Source organism: Nelumbo lutea, chromosome 3 (genome assembly GCF_056320005.1).
Source record: "Nelumbo lutea isolate HS-2025 chromosome 3, American lotus-T2T, whole genome shotgun sequence".
NCBI lineage: Eukaryota > Viridiplantae > Streptophyta > Magnoliopsida > Proteales > Nelumbonaceae > Nelumbo > Nelumbo lutea.
In genome coordinates, this window is record NC_142686.1 from 22,715,000 (window position 1) to 22,722,565 (window position 7,566).

The following is a 7,566-nucleotide window of genomic DNA, read 5'->3' on the forward strand; positions in this document are numbered from 1 at the left end:
TCTTTCAATGGGTTATAGGTGTTGCAAAAGAAACTTTGAGGGACTAAATGTCATACACCTCTATGTATACGGTGGCTGGCTGTAACTTATTCAAAAAGAAAGCCAGCTTAATTTTTTTACCATAATACCCTTGGTTTCAGAAAAAATTTGCCTCGACGCATGGTCCCATCTTTTTGGTTTCAGCATTTAATGGGCTTCTATAATTTCTGTGGAATTTGAAATCCTGCGTGTCAAACTCAATTCTCAACCCAAAAACTACTTGGGAAGAAATGAAAAACCACCTAAGAGGCTAGGAATTGATTGATAAAAGCAGATTCCGAAGATGGCGCCAGCATTATCTTCCAAGGCTTTTTCTGTTTCTTTATCTCTCTCCAGGGATAATACTTTTTTTTTTTAGTATTTAATGCAGGCTAATGTAAGGGGTCGTTTGACTAATTTGGGGAGAGTTCTTTTCTTCTATAAAATGGAAAAGATGGGAAAAAAAAGGGATCCTATGTTAAGTGTAACATTCACATTAGTTAAAAATAGCTTCAGATTGGCCAAAAAGGAACTTTTCTTTTTCTGATAGAAGTGCTTTTGTACTTTTTCTTTTGTTTTTGTGAGGTCTTTGTGCTGTTCAACCCCAAAAAAGGGCTTATCTGGAGACCCTTTGTCCACTAATATCGTTTTGAAAAGAAATAATAATAAAAAACTATAACTGGACCATTTAAATTCTGTTTGTCTCCCAAACAAACAAAAAAACCGTTTTTTCTTCAATTCATATTTCCTACTGAGACTAGTTGGAGAGCACATGGCATGCATGTTGCTAATAAAACAAAAACATATTTCATTTACTGTCAATTTCCAACCTATTCCTATTTAAAAAATATATTAGTGCAAAACGAAGTTCTTTCTTTGCCCAATATGTTTAAGGGACATATGTTTAATTGTAAATTAAAAAAAAAAAAACTTCAAAATTTGGCAATCAAACTACCTTACAATTATTTATTTTGAACATCCAAATACAGACATTATGCTTTAAAAAATCTCATCATATAATTCTCTTTTTCCCTGTTGTTGAGTAATAATGCTGGAGATCATCTTTACATAAATGTTCTTTAATTTCCTATATTTAGATTTGCTAAAGCCCTATAAGAAATAAAGCTGTGTTTGGATAGTCTGAATAGATTTCCATTTGAATCCTATTCCCACTTCAATTCCTTAGAATTGAAATGACTACCCCTAGGAATGGCAATGGGGCAAGTTCTGGTCAGGGATCACTTTTCTCATCTCCAACCCCGATTTTGAAATAAATCCTTGTCTCTGACTTTGATTTCTGTTGGGGATAAAACTTATCCTTCATTTTCGATTCCTGAAAAAATGAATTCCCCATGGAGACCCGGATCTCCAAATTTGTTTTTAATTAACAGTATTTTTTGAAAAATAAATGCATTTAAAATATAAATAATACTTTAAATATGTTTTGATATATATAGTATAAATAATACCATATATATAATAATATGTATTTAATATGAATAATATATATTTATTTATTTATAATAGTAGTTGAATCAGGTCAGGGACTTCACTCCCATCCCAGACCCGATGGTTGAAGGGAAAATTGCCATCCCTAATTACCCCGCCAAATCTCTTGTATTAACTTATAGGTTGGGGTAAGGCTAAGGGAGAACATTGAGGAAACATGAAAAAGGAGGTTCTTCTTGTATTAAAATAAAGGGAGAAAAGAGGAATAAATAAAAGATAAATCCAGCAAGGAAGTTGTTAGGTACCAGAAGTTGATACTTCTTTGGGTGGAGCCACGATAGCTAGTTTAGGTGGCCCTTCTATTCAATTGCAAACAATATAAGCTTTTGCATATTAAAAGGGATGGATAGTAAAATATGACTAATATTGTAAACGAAAGTCTAAAATAAAAATCTCTTACATTAAAAAAAAAAAAACATTACCCAATATTGGTCCCAATTATCTGGGGTCTTGAAAGGGTGGATTGGATGGGATACTAATTTGACATTTTTTGGTATTAAGGCCGAGTTTGGAAGGAGTACAAATGCAAATATGTAGAGTGCAAAACCTTATATTTTGTATGTATTTATATTGTACATATTCGCATTTATACTACTTTCAAACTGAGCCAAAGTGATCACTCTAAGACTCAAATCTGCATTCTCACACTTGATAGTCCGATGTTGTACCAATACACCAAGTAACGGCCCCTTGTTACACGACAGTGAAAGCAAACGGGACTTAAAATAAAAGAAAAAGTGATGGAACAATGCATTTAGGTATGGCATGTGTATGTGGATTGTGGAGGATCCAAACTTTGGATAGGTTGGACTAACTCCAACCCGTGTCTTACTCAAGGAACTAAATAGTAGGTTAATGAATCATGACTTCAATCAACAAGATAACAACATAGATACTTCAGCACAATTTGGATTGGGTAGTCATTTTTTAACCTCTAGGAGAAGTTATTTTTCTTTCTTTCTCTTATTTTGTGGGGGCATTGTCTATAGTCATTGTCAAGGCAACTAACCTTTCAATATCGTATTGTTAAGGCAGTGATTTGAGGGTTCATTAGTTTCTTATGTGAGGAACTGAGGATCACTCTCTACTCTCTAGTACTCTCTTCACTTGGTCACTATCCAATTATTTGATGACTCTTTAATTAAGATGATAACTCAGCATCACTCCCAAAACAAAGCTGAACCTGCAGGCACTCTATAGACACCGCGTTGTCCCCATCCTTAACTTCCTACCAACATTGACCAACCCACTAACTTCAGGAAGAACCTGAAAGAAAAAAAAGTAAGTCGTAGCCTTTTGGCAATTACAGAGCAGTTTGGCAGAGCCGTGACTTTAGGGATTGTTTGGAAAGTATACAAGGATTATTTGTTGTAGGCTTAATGGCTGAAAAGTCCAACTTCGACCACATGATGGTGCCCAAAGAGATTACTGAGTGGGTATTTCTTTTCTTGGTCCTTGCTTGACATTATTGATGATTGCAACCTTAAACATAAACAGATTTCTGTTTAAACACAAAAACGTGGGGTGAGTACGGGGAGTTGGTCTGGTAATAAACTAACAGAGATGTCTGCAATGAAGTTCTCTTTAAATTTTATTCATGACTCCCCATTTTCAATGAATCCATGGCGCTCTAACTTGTGTGGCAGTGGTTCCCACCGGCATTCCATTATCTTGGTTGCAGGTTACAAGGCATTTATACCTTGAGTTTTTTATTGAGTTCTTTTTATTATTTTAATCCATAGCTTTGGCTTTATCAATTTTAGGTACTCGAGAGGAGTAAAAATAAGAAGATAAAAGGACCGACAGGAGGGCATCAAAAGGCCTTTTAACTATAACATATTGATATTTTAAGGGCAAAGTTATTTTCTTCTGTCTGAAGCCTGCACCAAAGGTTGGTTCCACAGAAATGGGTGGTTTGGCAGATCCAGGCAGCCCATGCTACGTCGGAGTCTTAGGTCCTCTTTGGGTCAGCCATGGTTAATGCATTGATCAGAAAATGTACACCGGCCCCATCTTGTGAACGAGAGACTATGTTTCTTGAATTTTCTGTTAACTCCTTCCAGCGTAGGATAGGTCTATTGGGTTCAACTTGCCACGTGGACAGAGAATGAGCCCGGGACCATGTGAACCCAACAAGCATCCATATAAGCTCCCAGTACATGTAAAATGTGGTAAAAACTTCTAAACCACAAAACCAACTTCTTTCTAGAACCAGTGACGAGATTCTTGAATCTGGAGATTCATTTCTTTTGAGGATGTTTGGAATCGTGGCAATTTTTTAAAAAACGGTGTCACGTTAGATCCACATAGGCATTTCAACAAACACCCATGTATCTCATTGTTTGATTTAACCAATTATTAAAAACTCGGACATGCCTCAAAAATTTGGCATTTTATACATCGGTGAACCATTTCCCCCAACGGTTGACTGATGTATATCCTATGTGGTGCTTACTTGTCAGCATATATATGAAAAACTGTTTTTTTTTTTTTTTTTTTTTTTGTAAAAAACGGGTCTTGAAAGCATGAACATTTCAGCGGTGGCATGCGTGATGCTCATAAGAATACTATGATTAGATAGGCATATGAATTATGAGCGATGAATGACTTCTTTTTTTCTTAGAAAGGATTAGAAACAATAGAGACAAGGAAAAGTATATGAGCAATGAGCATCTCCCCTCTAGCCCTCCTTTCTCTAGAAGCAAGAGCTCTTCAACTGAGATTTTTCACATTAGACTCACCAATTGGTCAAGGGTTATTGTTAGAAAGAAAGTCAAGTCAAGATAATTTAAGCATCTAATCTAACTACCAAAAAGTATAAAATGAAATGCAAACTAATCATACAGTAGTGAATGAGTTTTACCTCCAAGGTATTATTATTAATCAATAAGAATTCAACCGACATATTAGCTAGCAGTAGACACCAGACAGCCCTTGGTACAAACTTAAATGGGCCAGCTGCATATATATTCCAGATTAGCTGTTGCCTGTTCATATTTGACCCACCTGTAAAATGGTAATTAACGCAGCACATGCAATCCTCCCCATATCACAGAAATTAACCCACTGGAATCCAAAAGTTTCTGGGCCTTTTTAATTTTTTTTTACCCAAAAAGGAAAGGCAATAGGTCCCAGCCAACCCAGGTCTGGGCTCTGGGGAGATGTTGACTGGTTGCAACTTGCAAGACCTAACCACCGGCATTTTGACACCCAATGGACGCTCTTAGAGTCTAACCCACATTTTCACACTTGTCGGCCCAAGATTGTAAAATCATCGTACCAAGCCAATGCCACCCCCCACCAACTCTCTTTTCATGATTTGGGTGTTTTACAGCCGGGTTTGGCATGCAGTTATAGCATTCAAAAGCTCTACTATTTTGTTTGAACTGTGCAAGAGTGTAAATAGAGTCGCATAAATAAACAAAAGCATCATTAAATTGTCACAAACTCAAAATATTAGAAAACACATGTTTATATAGAACAAATGGGAAGGTTGATCAAGACAGACAAACAGTTTTGGTTAACCTCAACCATTTGGAGATGGGTACGTTGTTAATCCAGATTGTTCCCCCTGTCTGTTCTGGCCTAATTTCCAAAACAATGCTTGGACCATTCAGATTAAGACACAAATTTCAGATATATTTGACATAGGAGATATAACTCCCACTACCAGGTCCTTTGTATTTGCCATTTTACGATTCCCGTTTCTTCCAGCCTACAGATAGAAAGTGTTATGTAATGAACTCAGTGGTAGAACTTGCTTTGAATGCGCATGGAATATAAGCTCCAATACAACATTTCAGTATCAACTTCATGAATTTGACTCCATCAACAATTGCAGGTGATAAAGGGACAGTTCAAAGCTTGTCAGTGAACATCAAAGTGCATGTGAGAGGTTAAGATCGGCATCCAAAGTAGCAGATTTTTCATGGCCATTTGTTGAGCTGCACAAGTCAACAGAGGAAAATAAATAAACTATACGTGTAAATGCCATGTAATGGAAGCTCGTAAAAATAGGAAAACCAAAAAGACCATCACAAATAAGTTGATAACTTTTGAATGTCAAGGTTTTTAGACAAATAACATTGTTGGTAACTGAGAACAGTGCACTCGAGGATAGGGTATAGCCTGGATATACACTGCAGAGTAGCCTCATAATAGCATTCCAACAGAATGGGCTCATAGAAAGAGCATTGCAGGATCAGTCAAGAAACAGTAAATTATATGTGATACAAAATATATTAACATAGAAAAAAGATGAATGGGAGAAGTAGGAATGGAGTAAGTGAACCTAACGACAAATCAAGTGGACAAACCATGCTACTGGAAACATGGGAAACCAGAGCCATGGTTAGAGGGGATAAATCAAGCAGGTTATGTCTTTCTTTAGAGAAATCAGCCACAATAGGAGGGGATTCTCCTGAACCTCGAGTGGTGTTTCAGAAGCCACCCAAGGTGGTTTTTAATTAGCATATTGGATCCCATTGATTAGAGAGACTAGACCTTTGGTATGACAGTAAGCATCTCATTCAGATGAATCCCAACAGGAGGGGATCTCCCAAGCTACATCTTTTGAGCCTTTTTTTTTTATTATGTTTGCCCTTCTTATTGTATTGCATGGCTATTTACCTCATCATGGCCTAAGATTTTCAGTTCCAATGCACACCCTAGATCATGAATTTTATTCAAGTTGATCAGAACTTATCTGAAATTGCATATCTAGATTTGACAATTCAATTTTTGTGGGTTAGATTTGACAACTGGATGCTCTTAAGCATTATCCATAGCTCTCCGATTTATCTGCTTACAACAGCAGAAACAAAAGGCATTAGATAACAGGTAAGGATAAAGAAGCTAAAAATCCAGTAAAAGGCATTCTAATGTACCAAAGAAGCCAGTTGAGGGAAAGATCTGGATAAGGATCTGGAGCCTCATAGAGTTTCTGTAGATATTAAGAAAAGCATTTTCTCCAAACTTTGCTCTCTTTAAGATTGTTCACTTTGTCTTGATAACCCTTAAGTAAAGAATCATACAAACTTTTCATCTGCAGAAGTTTTCTTAAAACCTTCCAATATCAAGATAATAAATTTTACAGGTTAGACTTCCAAATTCACCACGATAAAATGCTAGTAGATGCCAAGAATGCAAAGCTTCGAAGAATAATATCAATTTCTTGGTGGCTGATGTGAATTCCAACACACATACCAACACTTTACCAAGGCAATGAAGGTAAACTTACATTTTTCAATGCTAAAATTTAAATCCAAATGCTAAAAGCATACCTCGAGTACTCTCTGCAAGTTTCTGCTTGTTTCTCAGGCTGTTTTCCTGATTTTCAGCTACCATAAGTCCTTTCTCATCCAACAAACTTTTTTTGTCAAAAATCTCTAGATACCAAACGAGGACAGTTAAGCACTTAAAGTAGATATTCCTTTTCAATGGGGATAAAATCATGGTGTTTGCTGAAATAGGGCTGTCGAATGAGAGAAGAAGAGGAAGAAGAAGAAGAAGAAGATATGAGGTGGGTAGCCCTTTAGTCAGAACATCTGCAATCTGCATCTCGGAGGGAGTATAAGGAATGCAGAGTTCTCCTGAGACAATTCTTTCTCTAACAAAGTGACGGTCTATCTCAATATGTTTCGTTCTATCATGTTGCAATGTTGATAGCAGCCTTGTTGTCACAGTACAACCTGAGAGGACACTCAATCTTTATTCCAAGTTCACCAAGCAGGATCTTAAGCCATAAAAGTTCAGCAACACCATGAGCCATAGCTCGGTATTCGGCCTCTGCACTAGATCTAGCAACCACATTCTGTTTTTTACTCCTCCATGTAACTAAATTTCCTCCAACAAAGGTGCAGTACCAAAAAGTAGACTTCCTGTCCCCAACAGAGCCAGCCCAATCTGCATCAGTATATCCTTCAACTTCAATTTTACTGTTTTTTTTCTAAACAGAATCCATTTCCCTGGGCAAGACTTCAAATATCTGAGGATCATTTCCACAGCTTTCATGTGAGGAATTTTAGGAGTGTGCATGAA

The 7,566-nt window shown here is 36.7% G+C and overlaps 1 long non-coding RNA gene across 1 annotated transcript; it reads right to left on the bottom strand.

Annotated features, from left to right (window-relative positions):
* Window positions 1-4,940: 4,940 nt before the first annotated feature.
* Window positions 4,941-6,916, bottom strand: LOC148863578 (uncharacterized). Its single transcript, XR_016108894.1, has 2 exons — window positions 6,810-6,916; window positions 4,941-5,471 (listed from the first exon to the last, which is right to left on the bottom strand). It is a non-coding gene; the product is annotated as an uncharacterized LOC148863578 (long non-coding RNA).
* Window positions 6,917-7,566: the final 650 nt, after the last annotated feature.